The sequence below is a fragment of the Trematomus bernacchii genome, unplaced genomic scaffold (assembly GCF_902827165.1).
Source record: "Trematomus bernacchii unplaced genomic scaffold, fTreBer1.1, whole genome shotgun sequence".
Lineage (NCBI taxonomy): Eukaryota > Metazoa > Chordata > Actinopteri > Perciformes > Nototheniidae > Trematomus > Trematomus bernacchii.
The window spans coordinates 4312930-4332376 of NW_022987469.1; the positions used below are offsets into that span (position 1 = coordinate 4312930).

The following is a 19447-nucleotide window of genomic DNA, read 5'->3' on the forward strand; positions in this document are numbered from 1 at the left end:
TGGGCCGGAAGTTGGACATGATGTCGGGTGTGAGTCCAGGTCTTTTGAGAATGGGTGTGACAGCAGCCAGTTTGAGAGAGGGGGGAACTGATCCAGATCTGAGGGAGGAGTTAATGATGGTGGTGATGAGTTGGGAGATGGCAGGGAGGCTCTCTTTAACACATTTGGAGGGCATTGGGTCAAGTGTGAAGGTGGAGTTAATTCCAGTCATGAAGTCGGACAGTTGCATGGGGGTCACAGGGGAGAAGTGGGACAGGGGCTGTGAGGTGAAGGGGGGGGGAGCCAGGTGGGGAGGTGGGGGGTGCTGATGAGGGTGTCAGATTGCTGTAAATGTTGCTGATTTTGGTTTGGAAAAACGAGAGGAAGGAGTTGCACTGTTCGGTGGTGAAGGATGAGGTGGCGTTGTCACAGGGTTTGAGAAGTTTGCTGATGGTGGAGAACAGACGCTTGGGGTTGCTGGAGCCAGACTGAATGAGTTGTGAGTAGTAATTAGACCGGGCTGCTTTGAGTGTGTTACTGTACTGCTGGAGATAGTCTTTGTAGATTTGAAGATGGACTGTTAGTGTGGTTTTCTTGTGTTGGCGTTTCAGTTGACGTTTCCTTGATTTCATTTGGCGGAGTTCGGGGGTATACCAGAGTGTATGAAAGAGACATTTTTTGTTTTTGTGGGGGCCAGTTCATTGAGACAGAAGGAGAGGGTGATGTTATAATAGTCCACAAGTTCAGATGGGTTTTCAGAAAGTGGGGGGGGGGGGGGAGACAGACATCTTGCAGGTAATGGAGGCAGTGATTGCTGAAGATGAGATGGATTTGAGATTTCTGTAGGTTATTGTGCGTTTTTGCTTTTGGGGCGGGGATGGGGATGTTGATGTCCATGATGATGGCCAGGTGATCAGAGATGTGGAGATTAAGGCTGGACAGATGATGGATGGTGAGACCAGTGGAGCAGACCAAGTCCAGGATGTGACCACGGCTGTGTGTTGGGAAGTTGATGTGTTGAGAGAAGTTGCAGCAGTGAAGGGTTTCCATAAATTCAGAGGCATATTTGCAGGTCGGGTCGTCAACATGAAAGTTAAAATCACCTAAGAGGAGAACAGACGGGGATATGGAAGAAAGCTGAGTGAGAATGTCAGAGAGGTCGGAGAGAAAGGAGGGGTTTGGCTTCGGGGGACGGTAGATGATGGCTGTGACCAGGGGCCTCATTTATAACGCCTTGCGTAGGATTGACGTGGGAAGGTTGCTTACGTAGTACAAAGCAAAAAAATAGGTACAGAAATGTTCCGACATTTTCCGATTCACAAAACATTGCGCCCATATTTGCCTATAAATAGTCAAAGAAACGCCCATTCATTCATTCATTTTGACTGACTGCATGAAGAAGATCGCAGGAAATGACGACAGAACAGCTAAAAAAGACATCTCACACCGTGTCAGATTTTGGTTATTTTGGGGAGGTCGAGATAAATCATATTGTTTGGTGGATGCAGTTTGAACCAGAGTAGCAGCATGGAGGTCGGATCGTCACCAACATAAATAAATAAGTGGTCCGAAAAAAGTTCATGACAAAACAAATACACATAACCTTCCTCAGGCAGTGTGTTTGTCCCGGGGACAGGAGACACCCCCTTGATGAGAAACTGTAAGAAATGATCGGGGAATCCCTCCGGAGTGGAGTCATGACGACTGGATCTGAATTATTTTGTTGTATTTGGTGGTTTGTGTTCCAGCTGTCGATCAGCAACTATATATCCATAATCCACCAGTTAAAGGAAATACAACTAATGTGTTGTGTTATATTAGCTGTACAATTTACCACATATGGTGTTCTTAGTTTCCATACCTGTGTTTTACGAGCGACTTATCAAGTCTTGGCAAACAGCATAAAACACGATTAAACGTGATAGTATATAAAACCATGCTCGTATCTACAACCTATAGAAAAGCAAAACGGCGTCAGTTTAGACGTAATTCTGTCCTCCTGCTTACCGCATCATTTATCAGAAAACATTTCATAACATTAACACAACATATTCGAGGTGGTTTTAAATAACATATCCGTATTTTTTTATTTCTCCAAGTTATGTTTTTGTGTGCACTGAGGAGTCTCAAACAGGCGTTTGTTTAATCATTTTAAGATTGGCTTTAATCAATGTTTGAAAATGAATTCTTCATATTTGATAAATGAGAGGTAACATTATATTTATGGTATTATTTCCACATATTTCTCTCCATTCTTCCTTCTGCCAACGGTGTCGCAGTTTCTCGTCTCTCCCGTTTGTGTGCTTAGTGCGTACGCATGGGTTAGAGTTTGCGTGGAGGACCGCACATTTTCCCGTCAAGTTAGTATTTTATAAATCGCAAACATTGCGTAGAAACTGGCGTACGCCATTTTTTGAGCGTATATCCCTTTATAAATGAGGCCCCAGGGGAGTGGGACCAGAGAGTTTGAAGACCAGGTGTTCAAATGTGATCAGATTATGGTAGTTTTTATGTCCTTTCTGATAATAGCAGCTATACCACCACCCCGCCCTTGTGGGCGAGGTTTGTCAATGTATGTGAATCCTGCTGGGGTGATTTGATTTAAAGAAAAATAGTCCAGGGGGTTTTGCCACGTTTCGGTCAGATACAGAAAGTCCAGGTTATTGTCTTTAATTAATTAATTCAGAATGTGGCTTTTATTGTGGATGGAGCGTGTGTTGAGCAGGGCTGCTCTGAGGTGACGTTGCATTGGGAGGGGTTGTGTGGACCGGGGGAGTGGAAGGAGATTGGTCAGATTCACGTGTTGTTTGTTGTGATGGCGTAGTGTGGGCGTGCGACAGGACACACCAACCTGAGTAGGGCGCCGCGAATGCCCGACTGCCTCTGACGGCCTCTGACTCCCAAAATCGGGTTGGTGTGTAGCCAGCTTTAGGTTAAGGTCTTCTTTTGAATAAGAAAAAAGCTTTGGGGGTATAGAAGATGAATATGGAGGGATGAAACCCTCTTTGATGGTCACACATGCAGAGCACACAGCACACACAGTGACATTTGTATCTACAGATAAATATCAAGCCTGACAAAGTACTTAACGTCTAATATATTGCTTTCCTGCAATGTTAACTATGTTTAAGCACTTATTTTAACTGATATTATACACATGTATTATACTCTTATAAGATGTATGTAGATAGTGTAAGAAATGTGCAGAATATGACAATGTAATGGTGGAGGTACACACATATTGATAGATGTCTTGTAATGCACTGTTGAGGAACCTGCGATCCAAGTTTTTCATTCATTGCATAACTACACCGTAGTTGTGTATAATATGATATGTCAATAAACCTTAGAAAATCTTGAAATCTTGAAAGGGATGTGCAAAATAGTTATTATATACAGTCTTTAATGTCAATAAACTTTAGAAAGTCTTGAAATCTTGAAAGGGATGTGCAAAATAGTCATTATATACAGTCTTTAATTAACTATTAGTAGAGAATAACGACGAGTAAAGAATATACTTTATAGGGATCCTATTAATATCTAATAATAAAATTATAAAATGCAATAATGTGCTTTAACCAGTAGGTGTCCCTTTCTATCAGCTGTGCACCATTATGGCGTAAATACAGCCTATCTACCAATTGGATCAAATATAAAAGTCAGCCGAATTAGTGTTGATACTGCAAGGAGACGTATTGTGTGAAAAGAAATGTAAGATGTTGTTTCATTGCTTATATATTTAAGATCCACGTCAAGTTTTCAGTTTTGTCCGCAGTTCCTGTTTGTCTAGAAGTGTTCTCATCAGGGCTCTATAAATAGAGTTAACTACGGCAGATATGTCATATTTAATGCAGCCGAAACGTGTATTACAATGCCGTTATGTGTTGACTTTCAAAGAGAAAAGCAAGCACACTCGGAATAATATATTATTATTTTTTTTTTAAATGTTTTCGGATTTCACATCGCATAAACACCAAATCCCAGTGTGCATAGCGGAATATCAGTATGAGAAAAACGGCATCAGCTGTCCTTTGACCCTCACATCGTACAAGGAAAAACTTCCAGAGAAAAACCCACAGTTAATATACACACATTCCTTCACATTTAAATTTTAATTGACATCAAAGTATTTTGTGAGGCCTTCTAACATGTTTTTAAATATAACTACGGTTGTAGTTGAAGAGTTTGCAAATGAACATGAACCGAAGCTGTTGCCTGTTGCAATATACAGTCTGTGGTTGCGACAGAGGATTGTGGGTAATGTAATGTCTTCGGCCATCCAAAACTCATAGAAAACGACTTCTCAGAATTGAAGGGGAAAACGTGACAAAAGCATTGTACACTAAAACCTATCAATGTTGTGTAATTAACAAGGATAATCTGGTGTTTTTGAGTTGATGAGTAGTGGAGATATCACTGTCAAATCAATCCACAGTAAGGGGAATACTTACTTCCGGGTGTACAATTCTCCATTATCCAATGGGAATGGACGCTCACATTGCCTTTAACAGCCGCCGACACAAACGAATGCGGTGCTTCCATGAGCGTCAAATCCCGCCGCAGATGGGAATACATTGCAATCAGTTGAAAGCTATTTGCGTCTGTTTATGAAGCTGAAGGAGCCTAGGAGCGTCCCAACTGCACGCCTCGGGACCCTGACCAAGCGTCGCTCCTGGACGTTTATGGAGTGAGAGTGTGTTGGCGAGGATGTCCATGCAGTCCGGAGGCAGGCGGTTATTAAAGGAGTGGAGATCTGACAGGGAGTAGAGCGGCGGCATGATCCGGTGAAGTGGCGCTAGCACGGAGCTAGCTAATGCTGGGGACCCGGGCAACAGAGACCAGGAGCCGGATGACCGTGGAAGAAGGAGCGGTGTGAGTCCAGGTAGAATCAGAAGGATAATCCACAGCATATCAGGAGAATAATTTCAGTGGTTTCCGGAGGAGAATCGTAGGAGGGGCTGACAGCCTGGTGCAGAGTGGGAGCCGGGTGACCAGCCTACTAGCTTGTTAGCTAGCTTGATAGCCACCGGCTGTAGGCGGCAGGGAGAGACGATGTCAGCGGGGAAGCCGGCTGATCGCAGCGGGATGGGAAGACCCAGACGAGCCACGGAGTTAGGGTGGAGTTAGGGTGGAGACAGAAATGTTAGCTCAGCAGACTTCGGGGAGCCGAGGAGCATCAGCTAGGTCCGGTAATGCTAGCTAGCTAGCGGACTAAAGAACAAGATTTGGGGCGGAGGAGCAGCGAACGAACAACGCCAGCACCCTCAGCGACCCGGGAAAAAAAGATCTGCAGGCGCTCTGTGAAGGAGCTTTAACTGTACAGGCGTCAGCCCTCGCTATCCAATTACAAATATACAGGTGAAATCAGATAAACTAAAAATATATCTTGAAGGATTCTAAGTTATCATACTATACCAAAAATAATGAATAGCATATCCAGTAAACCCAAGCAGTAATATTATGTTTAAATACAAAATATTAGGTTCAACTAACCTAATAGAGTTACTGTATCTGTTGAAATAATACATTTAATTAAAGTCAACGTTACAGTTTGTTCAGTGTGTCTCTAAACTCACCTTGTATAGCTACACATCATCACAGTCATCAACAGCTTTCAGCTGCTATTGTTCCCTCTGAACTAAAAGGTGCTGCAATATTCAACCCCCCCCCCAAAAAAACAACTTGCAGTAATCTTGACGACCTCTCCAATAATACAACTTTTCAATAGGCCATTCCAGGCCCAATTATTGGAACTTGAAAAGTTGCTTGAATCTAAAATTGAAAATGCACTTTCATTTACTCCTGGAAACAGCGTGACAGCAGTAAAATGAATTTGCAATTGGGCACTATTATTTTTTTCATTTCCACATTTGACTATAATCAACCATGAAGCAGAAATGTTCATTTAAATGTACATTTCAAATGACTCCCATTGTATTTCAATATTGTAAGACAATTTGTTAGGAGTGAAAATAAAAAATAGTGTGATTGTATTTTAATGTTGACACAATAAATGCATGCAGAAGTGGGAAATGATTTGCTATTTTGAGATAACTTTTATATTTAGTTTTAGACCTCCAAATGTAGGCAGAAAACATAATGTAGGTAAATGCATTTGTTGTAGGTTGAATTATTGCAATGTTCCCCTTATTAGTCGAGACAGAAACAAAGAAGATATCACACCTGTTCTCTGTGATTGTCTCCCCGTTTGTTTTGAAATGAGTATACACATTTGACTCCTTTATTTGCCGCCATAAATCAGTATCTCTCCGACCTTCCTGCTCCTGAGGAATCTGTCACACTCTTTGGTCTACTGTCTCAGGCTTCCTTCTGTTCCCACTTTCTTACATAGTGGTCAGTAAAGAGGAGATATGTTGAGACACAGTGCTGTTCTCTCCTTTACTTCCTCCTTCTGTTGGGTTAGGACACACACTTGCTGGCTACCTCGGGTTCATTGTCTCAATTGTCAGACATGAAGGAAAAATCCTTTTGAAGTTTCAAAATAAAAGCCCTCTATCATTTACATGTGGATATAACTCCTTGACAGTAAACACAATGATTTTATTCTGAAATATTTTATGGATAGGCAAAGGATGAAGTGACCCCATGAAAGAATAAGTGCTGTCTGAAATATCTATAAATGATTTGTAATGAAACGAGATGAAAACTATAAATGATAGCTATTTTGAAATGTAGAAAGAAAGGGCCGGCAGGAGCAGCAGTGCTGTTTGTGACACACACACACACACACACACACACACACACACACACACACACACACACACACACACACACACACACACACACACACACACACACACACACACACACACATAGTGCTATGTTGTATAAGTTAATACATGGAACTGCAATAAGAGCTTGTGTTTGGTACAAAAAAGAAAGTGGGTGAGGAAAAAAAGTGTGTATAAAGAAAAGAAGATTCAGAGAAATCAAAGCGACCATGGATCCACGGAGAGAAAAGGACAGAGAGACAGTGAGGGAGTGAAGGAAAGGAGGACATAGGGAATTAGCGTTTCATTATTAATGTTTGTCTCTGAAAGCCCACAGGCTGGTCCCCCGAGATCAAATCCTGCATCTTGCAGTGTCTCTTTACCCCCCCCCCCCCCAGCTCCATCTCCCTCCCTCTCTCTCTCCAGGGACCGGCCACTGCAGTGACAAATCAGAAAAAATAAACGGTGGAACAAAGTGACGTGTTCTCATATTTCTCTCCTGGACACTTCTCTCTCCCTCTCACTGCCCGTCCCTTCCTGTCATCTATCCAGGCTCCTCACTCTGTATCGTCTTCCCCCCCCCCCCTTGCCAAACTGCTGATAAATCAACAGAGTAATGGATGTAATGGTTGGACTTCTTTCAAAGAAGACACGTTGGAGTGCAGAGTTACTGATGTAACTTTAACGAAAGGAACTTTTGTCGCTCTGTCAGCAGGTATCTATGACCTTCACTTATAAATATATTAAATACCATCTGTTAAACTTTGAATAAATACAAAAAATCTATCTGTCTGCACAGAGTAAGGCAATACTTTCAATGCAAAGTGTGGTTTCCCTCTCAGTAGCAGCGGTATGAGTCACACATACATCTGATTATTCCGAAAACAGCAATACAGCAAAGGGGGACAGTAAGAAAGAGGTTTTGAGATTATATATTTTTTTAAATGTCTATAGTGCAGTGTACTCCGAGACGGCTAGCAGCTGTTTTTAGCATCATTTCTAACGTTATTACAGTGAGCAACACGTCACTGTCGGGTACATCACGTGGGCTGAATCCAGTCAGGCTGAGGTCCTCTATGGAGACTTTAGGGTGTCTGTTACAGGGGAAGATGACAGCAAATGTATACATTGTGATAGGTCTTCTAAATTGTAAGGAATGTGCTAACATCGGAACTAATTATGGTCCTCTAATGAAGCTGGGAGTTGTGTGGCTGTTTTTTTAGTTTTTTTAATCACGCCTTCCATGACGTTGTGTCAAACACATCATGTGGTTCATTTATGTTGGTTCAAAAGTTAATTTAATAAATTATTTCTTCAGGCATGCTTTAGTGACATTATGTTGCTTAACTATGAAGAACAAAAACTTCTTTAATTTAAACAAACATTAGATATCTTCTGAAATTCCTGGCAGATAGTTATAAGATGAAAGCCAACATGTAATGATTTTTCAGTTTTGCTGCATAACACTGAGGCTGATGTTTTCTCACGCAGTGTGCACTGTGATTGGAAGAGCTCAGTGGTGGTTGTTAGTGTTGGCATACACTGTCTAATTACTCTCTTTGGGGGGTGTTGAATTAAGAGCCTAAACGGAGGTCTCCTCTGTCTTCACACCGTACCTTTCACCATGCTGTTCTTACTCCTGCTGATGCCTCCACTCTGACACTGTGCTGTTCCTTTAAAGAGAGCAACAGCCCATGTTGTAACCATGGAAATGAACCCCAGGAATGAAGAAATGTCGAGGAACATTCATGGCTGAATGCACTTATTGTTAGTCGCTTTGGATAAAAGCGTCAGCTAAATGAAACATAATGTAATGAATAACTCAATCCAGAACTGATGTTACTGAGAATATCTTAATACGATGTGTTTTTCTTTTTACAAAAAAACAAATGGGTTTCTCTTGCACTTTTAACACTATTTCAAAAGAGGATTCAAGTAGCGCTTGAATCCATTTATGAAAAATGATGTTTACAAACATTTTTATGTAAATCTACACATAATTATATTCAAGTAGGAGCCCTCTTCATCAAATGCATATTTGGAGTTTGTCATTTAAATACATTCTTTAAGCCTGCATGTAGAAAAAATACTTTGGAATACAAAGAAATTATTTTAACAAACCACATTTTTCTGTGTGGATTTATTTGAACCATTTCAGTTTTTTTTTTATTTAAAAGGATTTGTGAATCTTTCTGGCTGCGTTCATTATATTTTAGACTGGTCTGTCTTCACAGTCCTGCAAATCAAACAGAAAAAAACATTGTTGGTCCATCCTTTTTAATAATGAATCGACCTGATTTAATCCCCTTGCCCTTTCTCTGGGCTTTTTAAAAAGAAATGTTTTGATAAAGCCATCCACCCTAACCACCTGTACATGGACTTTGTGGCTCTATAAGAACATGACATAATGTCCTCCTTTGCCCCTGCTAGAGGACTCTCTCTGAATGTGAAGACATGTTGTTATGGGCTCCTGCTAAATGACTGGTCCTTCCTCGATTACTTGTCCAACAGCAGCTTCAGTCACTCTTGTGTCATACTGCAATAAACACTGTGAATGGGCACTGTTGTACCACCCATTCTTTCCCACATTCATCCTGACCTTTTGTGTCCTGCAGAGGTGGGAGAAGTACTCAGATCTTGTACTTGAGTAAAAGTAGAAGTACCGGAGTGTAAGAATACTCTGTTACAGTAAAAGTCCTGCATTCAAAATGTTACTCAAGTAAAAGTATAACATCATTAGCATCAAAATATAGTTAAAGTAGCGACAGTAAAAGTATTCATTGTGCAGATTGGTTCATTTCAGAATAATATATATGATATGTTTTATAATGATTGATCATCAAAGTGTTCTCAAAGCTGATAAAGGTGCAGCTAGTTTGAATGACTTTGTATACTGCAGGGTAGCTTGTGAATTTACTCCAGGTGGAACTAAAGTTTAAAGGAGAGGTGTCAGGGCCATTTCCACTGATCATAATTCCATTGTTGAGGTCTACTAGAATAGATTTATATTGTGCATTTTTCCAAACTCACATTGGTTTCTCATACAGCATCTCTGTAAACTACGTGTATTCACTGAATTTCACTCTCTGCCTTTAACGGCTTGTTGTAGCTTCAATAGCTCCAGCCCCCCCCCTCCCTGTGAGCACAGTGTGCTCTGATTGGTCGGGACGTTGTGAATCGCGCTGAGCTCCGTGGAGGTGTTGTTTCCTTGTTTAGGCGACATAGCGAAACACAGCCAAACTCATCCTGAGCCAGTGTTATAGTCAAGTCACCAATTCACGAGTCCAAGTCACTCTCGAGTCACCACTCTTCGAGTCCGAGTCCAAGTCCGAGTCACCAAGGGAGAGTCGTAGTCGAGTCCAAGTCCGAGTCACCCAAGGAGTGTCCGAGTCGAGTCCGAGTCCGAGTCATCATTACCTGTGTTCGAGTCCGAGTCCAAGTCCGAGTCACCCAACGAGTGTCCGAGTCGAGTCCGAGTCCGAGTCAGCATTACCTGTGTTCGAGTCCGAGTCCAAGTCACCTAAGAAGAGTCCAAGTCAAGTCCGAGTCACAAGTCTTCATGTATTAATCTTCGTGGATATATGTGTTGAAATGTAGCTGCTCCTCTACATTGCTTTTATCCTGTCATGTTATACTAATGTGTCTATTGAACTGCTGTGAAGCCAGTTTGGCTACAATTCTTGTAATAGTACCAGAGATGGAGTACTCGAGTCCGATTTTCGGGACTCGTGACTCGACTCGGACTCGCGCACTGATTGACGCGACTCGGACTTGGACTTGTGAATTCTCGCGCACGATGACTTGGACTCGGACTCGTGAATTATCGCGTACGCTGACTTGGACTCGGACTCGTGAATTTTTCCCCCCACGATGACTCGGACTCGACTTGTACATTGACGCTCCGACTTGGACTCGGACTCGAGCAAGTTTTCTCTGGAGTCTGATGTCCTCTATCCTGGCGTGTGCACCGGCTGCGAGGCGAGTTCACGTACTGGGCCCCGCTATTCCAGTCTAAAGATGTCTAGAGACACACCCTGCATCGTGCTGTATGCTTTCACACATTCTGCTTCCACATTGGAAAAGAGCAGCGCAAAATGCTCCTTATGTGGAAAAAATATTGAAGAGAAGGCTCTATAACACATTACTCTAAGGATCGAGTTCAGACATATAGGCTGTCTTGAACACTATCATCAGAGTAACGTGATCTAATCAATAAATAAAGATTCAGCCGATAACACGAAAGCACATGGCTACTTAACATGCAGAATGACTCATTTTGCATGCTAAGTAGCCATGTGCTTTCTGGGGCTCAACTTCATCAGTAAACCATTTAACCGGTAAAAGTTCCTTCAAAATAAGAGTCCCGATCTTATTACTATCAAAATAAAAGTGCAAAACGAAAACTTTACCATAGGAAAATATTGGCATACAAATATAATCACTTCTCTAAAAGGTAACTCATTTTAAATATAGTTTATTTATATATAATAATAATATTAATATTAGTAATAAGCTTTATATTTGTATAGCACCTATTACAAGAATTGTAGCCAAACTGGCTTCACAGCAGTTCAATAGACAGATTAGTATAACATGACAGGATAAAAGCAATGTAGAGGAGCAGCTACATTTCAACACATATATCCACAAAGATTAATACATGAAGACTTGTGACTCGGACTTGACTTGGACTCTTCTTAGGTGACTCGGACTTGGACTCGGACTCGAACACAGGTAATGATGACTCGGACTCGACTCGGACACTCCTTGGGTGACTCAGACTTGGACTTGAACACAAGTAATGATGACTCGGACTCGGACTCGACTCGGACACTCCTTGGGTGACTCGGACTTGGACTCGGACTCGAAGAGTGGTGACTCGAGAGTGACTTGGACTCGTGAATTGGTGACTTGACTACAACACTGAATAGTACTACACAAATATAAAGCGTATTACTAATATTAATATTATTATTATTATTATTATTGTAAATGACTTACCTTTTAGAGAAGTGATTATATTTGTATGCCAATATTTTCCTATGGTAAAGTTTTCGTTTTGCACTTTTATTTGCTATAGCAACTCCAAGCTACCCCCTGGCGCCGCCCCTGATCTGAAGTCTGCTGCTCTGAGCATGTCAGTTGGAGTTATGACATCATCGTGTTCCATGACACAGGTGTTTATATTTGAGCTAACGAGGTGTCCAGAGATCAAAGGTTTCCATTGTTCTGAATGAGAGATAAACCTCTTACATGTGAACGTTTTGTTGAAGAACCGTAACAGATATCGGTGAAATTTCAAAGCGTGAAGCATCTCAAGGACCTTGAGTATCTGAAGTGTGCTTTTTGTGTACTTTCGGGTCAATAATGTGGCCTTTTTGGCAGTTTAACTAAAGGTGTGCGGCTGCTGCTGTGAGGAAATATCAGCCTGAAATTACAATGGGCTTTAATGGAGACATGTTGAAAGTTTTTGTCACTTCATGCCCTCAAGAGGCATTTTGTTTAATTATTTTTGCTTAATTATTTGTCATTTTTCAAGCTACGAGATGTTTTCCTACATTTGTCATGAAACATTATGTCTCAGAAATGTAGGGTTTGGGAATTATGGCAAATTTCAAGCTGTCCTACACTCTAGACCAGGGGTCGGCAACCCCTGGCACGCGTGCCACCAATGGCACGCGGCACCGTAACCAGTGGCACACTAGGAATAAGTGGAATAAGTGTACAAAATATTTATTTTATTTTCGGATCCTGAACGAGACCGCCGCCAGAGCGCGTCTCCCCGTTACCTGCAGAAGGAAGCCATGCGCGCAACGCAGCCCCACTCAAAAAGGCCGATCGCGAGACGTAACATACATGACACTTTTCTCTGTGTGCGGCAAAACAAGCTCGCCAAAATCGCTTCACCAGTCTGGCAGTATTTTAAGGTGTCCGAAAAAGACAATAAAATAGCGGTATGCAACGTGTGTGAAGCATAAATCCTGCAGCTCCACCCGCTGTGACGGACCGGTGAGCGGAGCAGAACACACAAGAGTTAGACCTAACACACTTAGCTATTTGATCTACCTTTGGAACTAGTTATAAATATATTTATTCTTCACTGTCACTCATTACTGGATCAGTGAGCTGCATGAGATACTGACAGGCTGTCAGAGAGAGAGAGGGGGAGAGAGGAAAAGAGAGCGCTTCCGCTCATTTCCCCCGTGTTATTATCCAAAGTTAATGTAAACTTGAATAATATAGGCTACTTCATTTTAATGTAACAATTATGTTGGTTGTTGTTTGTGGAAGCGCCAGTGAATGAGCCCCATTAACTGAGTTTTAAACATCACTTTTCACGAGTGTTTTCGTCGAGCTCTTCAACACCCTCTCCCCCCCCCCCCCCCCCCCCCGTTGATAATTCACGATCGTCGGCACGCTGATACATTTTTTTTTTTAGAATGGCACTTCATATCAAAAAGGTTGCCGACCCCTGCTCTAGACATCACGCACTCTAGTTAATGTTAAAATCTGAAGAAGGCCTCTTTACCAAGGTCTGAACAATGTTTAATATCTGTTAAAGTAAGAATCAGATTTAAAGGTTGTGTTAGACAAATAATGTCAGAAAGATGTGTAACATTTTAAAGTTGGAATGAGGTTTCATAGTGAAAGTATGAATGAACAGTTAGCAGTTGAAGTCACATGAAGATTTGTTGAAGTCTGAAGAATTTCTCCATTGACTTCCATGTTAAAAATGTGATGAATTATGGGATATATCTCTGGAATTATGAAAGTTATGAATGAGAATAGCCATTGATTCCCGACCGAGCTGAACGTTTTGATGTTTGAACGGAGTTTCTGCAATGTGGAATGTGGGAGCAGAAGAGGTGCAAAGTCCCGGCGGAATAATAATAAAGAATTCGAAGAACAGATAGTTGGAATGCTGTATCAGCATTCCCACTAAATTATTACATTCAAATGAAGTACATTATTCAAGTTTACATTAAAGGGGACCTATCATGCAAAATGCACTTTTGTACGTCTTTTATACATGAATATGTGTCCCCGGTGTTCCAGGGAACTCACCAAGTGTCAGAAAACACAACCCTCTCTATTTTCCAACGCGTTTTCAGCGCCGGCTTGGAGCTAGAGCCTGAAAAGTACCGTTTTTTCCTGTTCACACCGCAGCGGCGCCGCCTCTTAGCTCCGGAATCCAGTTCGTTTCCAGCTCCAAAAATGTTTCAGTCTAGAAGCAAGACTCCGGAGCTAAGAGGCGGCGTCGCTTACGTCGAGGCGTGCAGGAAACTAAACCCACCTCCCCTGAACATGGGTCGACTGAAGAGTCTCGTCATGCCTGCCTACAAGAAGTAGCGCTGAGCAAAGTGACTAGAAGGCAACCACACACTTATAAAAAAACCACACTTTATAAAGTCAGGCAACATTAACCAGGCTTCGTGTGATTCTGTTTATTTGTACCTTACTTTGACCATCCGTTCGCTGTTATTGATCATTGTGGAGAGCAGGCAGACGTTTTGTTTTTTATTATAGCAGCTATCGGATGGAATCAATACATGGGCTGCACAGGTTGTCATGTCCGACTATCACAAGTAGAATCATAATGAAAAATACTCTGGTAAAATGTGCCTGTAGAAAACGGCTTAGCAAGTAGTCAGTTTAGCTTCGGTTGCTATGCTAACATCACCCATGTTATACCAGAGAAACTTTCATAACAGCGTTGTGATGCCAAACAGTGTCAATTCAGACTGACACACATTCACTTAACCTCTTAAGCCCTGAGCCTGTTTTTCAGGTCTCAGGCTCGAAAATGACATTCCCAGAACAAATGACCATATCTTCCCTTCTAAAAGGGTTAAATTAATCATCTTTAAGAGAGTGAGTATCGGCCGATATCGATCGGCGGCCGATCGATCAGAGCATCCCTAGTTTTTAATGATGACTTGAAGATGTCCAGGGAAGCAGCATTGCAGATCTCTGCAGGAAGTGCATTCCAGATGGTTGGGACCGCAACACACAAGTCTACTCAGACCCCGTTTACACAAGGACGGGTTGTATCCGCATAGTTTCTCTTACGTATAGCCCTTTCGTTTACACGAGGCCGTAACAAAACTATAGAAACGGACCCTGCAAACGATAACGGGTCCCAAGGTGGATAGATTTGCAAACGAAACGCTCTAGGGGGTCAAACGGATCAGTCTGTACGCCTCTATACGATCATTTTCTGATAACGATGAAATAGCCCCGCCTCCCTCTCCCCACGTCTGCTGCTGGGAGGAAAAGAGAGGCTCTGTTTATTATTCTTATATTATTATATAGAGTCGTTATCAATTTGTTTTAAAGTTCAATAAATAACAAAGAAGGCACTTTTCTAATTTTGTACGGAAGATTTAAACTTTAACGGACATGTTGACCGGCTAAAAAAAATGTTAACTAAAACTCTGCCGCACGGTCCCCTCGTCCCTTGGAAGAGGCAGAGAGGTGGGTGTTTGTCATCTGCTGGTGGACTACCGGAGAGCAGCAGGAGCGTGGAGAATAAACAGAAGGGCAACCATGGCAACCATGCTCTTGGGCCCATCATGTCTTGTCTTCTTCGCTGCTTTTGGTGTATTTTGTGGCGGCAGCAGCGCCACTTACAGGCCTGGCATATGTACTACAGCGTTTCCAGTGTTTCCAGTGGTCTCGTGTGAACGGACACGTTAAATTAATCGAATGCGTGTGAACGGAAGACTTTTTTGAAAACGCAAACGTTCCTGTGTAAATGGGGTCTCAGTTACTTTCAACCACTGGTGTCCCGCCCTCTCCGACAGGACATTTCAGTGTGGCTGTGCAGATATTGCTCTTAACATTGCCTTCCTGCATGGATAGTGCTTACATAGTGATCAATAGTTATTTTAAAAATCACTGATTCACATGTTTCAGCCCTTCTGTCCATGATATCAATCAATGTCTTCAGGAAGAAGCTGTAATGGAAGCTCTTTAGAGGTCTCATCCTCCTCCGTTGTCTTTGTCTCACACACTCAGTAAGCATCGTGAGTCAATGTGGAGTTTAAGTCGAGCTTTCCTTCATTCTCTTTGTTCTGTATCTTACTTCTCCCCCTTCTTCAGCCTCTCACTTTACTATAATAATGAATAAAGCCCGGATGCCCAAATGTGAAATAAGACTCAGCGGGATCCTCATGTTCACTTGCGCAACAAGGAGCAAAAAATAATAAAATGGATTCTCCATGTAATTTACATCCCAGCTGGGCCTCAGTGGTGCATGTTGCTGCCTCTAGCTCAGTGTGGAAAACAGTAAATAAGCAGATAAAAGGGCAATGATAGCCTTTTACAACTGCCATCTATTTCAATCAGAGGCTGCAGTGCAATGGAATTCTGGGTCATAAAGCGTGATGCCCCTGCCTGGCCCAGATGATGGGCCCAATTTGTCCTGTAAGTCGAGTGTGATGATTTAATTAATACATGGCACAGGAGCAGCAGTGCAGTCGCTGCGGAAACTCACGGACGGGGAGGAAAAAAGCGTGCATACGTGACAAATCAAAGTATTTTATTACGTTTGTGCATAAACCCTATACATTCAATTGATTAGCAACAGCATGTGCAACAGACTGAAAGAACCAATGATATCACAGAGAATGACTTTAAATAAACGGCAAGTAGCACTCTGGGCCTTATATCTATACAAGGGACTCTGATTGTTATTTCTCGGTCAGGTTGTTTGACTTTGAGCCTATATGAGCACACAGTGGGAGCACATAGACAGAGTGCGTCCCACTTCTCAGAGGCTTTACCTTTGTAACAGTAACAATACATTATTGTCAGAACACTTCATTACAAGTAACATTCCTGAACATTCAAAATGTAATTGAAAAGTAAAAGTCATAATTTTGCAGAAAAAATTACTTTTAACGTGTATATAATTATATATGTGACATTTCTAGATAATATTGTTGCATCAAGTAGTACTGTTGACAAAAGAAGTTCTGATTTACTTTTTGTAAAATATTAAAATAATTTGACTCTTTTATGAGTAATTCAAGTTAGATTCTTTGAGATATTCTGTTTAAAGAAGCTGTTTAATAAAAGTAATGGAGTACAATTACATAATTTCCCTTTTATATGTATGGAGCAGAAGTACAAATAAATGAATAAATAAACAACAAAAAATGTTCCCCAACAGGGATTTGAATTTGACATGCATTATATTATCTGTGTTTTATCTTTCAAAACATGGAAATCTGTTGGACGTGCCTACTTTTTTCACACACACACACACACACACACACACACACACACACACACACACACACACACACACACACACACACACACACACACACACACACACACACACAGCGTGAGGTTCTCGTCAGGTCATCAAAGACAAACTGAAGCATGTGAGCAGGGCAGGAGAGCGACTGGCTCCTGATGAAAAAAGAAAAATGCACGTCTGAAGCCGGAGCCCACACACACTTATCTCTGCATAGGAGCAAACACACTATCACAAACCGGCGGGATCTATCCGGAGAGCCAAGTTATTGAGGGCACGGGTTCAAATCAATCTTTGTGGTGTGCGAGCTGCAACTGCACAATATCATCAGGTACAGAGGAAATGTGTGCATACTGCCATATCTCAAATCAGAAGGGAGGTGGTGGGAAGGAGAACTAAAGCAGAAGATAGAAGGACTCTGGTGCTGGCTACAGCGGGGTTTATCAGTAAAGGAAGCATTTTTGGCTGCTTTTCAAAATAAAGTAGGCTCTGTCTGCCATGTCATCCCGCTCCTCCTGTAGGCAATTTCTATTTCTTTCTGTCATAACTGCTAATGCATATCCTTTCTAACTGCTTACCCATTTATTTGGCAATATAACGTCCTTTGGAGAAATATTGCATGGTTCTTATTGTTTGTATTGATCTCTGGTTAAATGTATACTATAATGTCAGAAAACTATTTGTAAAATGCAAAATGCATATCTTTTATATTCCTGTAAATGTAAACATAATTTCGAACATTAAATCGCGGGTACCCGACGGGTGACCCGCAAAAAAAGTGATTCGCGGGTGGTATTTTTTCAAACATTTTTTTCCGGGTTCGGTTCTGGGTAAAACAAAGAAGATGCGGGTTGGGTCGCAGGTGTTGCATAATATTAATATTAATATAATTACAAATAATAATAATTGTATTTAATGTTTAAATCCTCAGACCTCTCCCCCGCGGGACCGCGCATAATCATAACCTCTGCACCGCATCAAACTGCTGCTGAGCGCGCCACATTCAAAGTGGCTGAGGTGAAGGCGAAGCTCGGAGAATACAGCATTGTCAATAACTCTTCCTCAAGAGCGAAATCCAACGTCTGGGAGGCTTTTGGTGTCATCCTAGATGGAGAACATAACCAACATCCCACGCTTTTTGAGCCAAATACGCAACTGCGTGTGTTAATAATTGCATGTTTTCAGTGCTCCTAGGATATACGGGTTCGGGTCGGTTTGCGGATCTTGTGCCGACGGGTCGGGTCGGTTTGCGGAACTAATTGGCAATATGTGCGGGTAGCGGGGCGGGTTCGGTATTGCACGTCGCGGGTGTGGGGCGGGAGCGGGTCTTGAAAATCAGACCCGTGCAGGACTCTGGTCTGGGGTCTATCTTTGGATAACCCTTGGAAAAACGACTTTTGTATTTTAAGTTTGGTTGTCCCATTCCCCTGATTCAACAACGCAGATAATATGGTTCCTCCAGGGACTGATGATGAGCAAGCCACACCTAGTTTTCTGATATCCAATCAAATCTCTCTCAAGATGATATTCTGCACACAAATCCTTAATTACGCTGTGATGTGACACATAGCGGAAGCCAAAGATTTTGTATTTGTTCACTTGGGTCTGCTCACTGGGCCTTTGACATGACAATGTGATTTGATCAACTCCAAGGGTGCTCAAACATTTAGGGTTTCCCATTAATGTACCGAGCGCTATAGTGGAATGTTCTACTGCAACAATCCCCACGCAAATACACAGTGTACCCGCGACTGTTACAATGAAGGCTCGATAATCAGCTCACCGCATATAGGTGTTAGCAGGGGTAAAGTGCTATTTTTATAGGTGGTGTGTGGACCTCACATAGGGGGGTCCGGGGGCATGGTCCCCCGGGAAGATTTATTTTTAAATATTGAAGTTAAATGCATCAATCTGGTGCACTTTGAGAGCAACATTAAGAGATCTATGGATACCTCTCTCAACACCCATATGAAACAGAACTGTAAACAGATTTACTTTTTCTTTATGGATATTTTACAAATCACCTTTAAAACTTTATTCTTTTTTTACTGTCATATAGTATTTCATACCTGTTTTTCATTTATTCTCTTATTTTTTTATAACTATAATGATCATATAAACGTGTGCCTCGGAAATAATTGTTTACATTAATGGTGACCAAAACGTTTGAGACCCACTGAGATAACACTGAGAGAGTCCTTTAGCTCACTGAGCCTCTCAGTCTGACAGGAGAGGACTCTCCTCCACTTTGTTGTTGAAAAAACTCCTTATATCCGTTAGCGTAGCTCGCTAGCACCAGAAGCTAACAACAACGATCTCCGGTACCGGTTTTTAATAACCATTTTTCCTCCTGGTCTCTCGCGCCCCCCCTGGCATGCCTCTGCCCCCCACTTTGAGAACCACTGAGTTAATGTAAGGACAATTATATGTGTTCATGTGCAAACGTATATATAGTTTGTTAATTGGATAATTC

At 41.9% G+C, this 19447-nt stretch overlaps 1 protein-coding gene across 1 annotated transcript in view; it reads right to left on the reverse strand.

The window, feature by feature from the left end:
* LOC117493894 (receptor-type tyrosine-protein phosphatase gamma-like) overlaps nucleotides 1–19447 on the reverse strand; it is a 537521-nt gene that overhangs the window by 134222 nt on the left and 383852 nt on the right.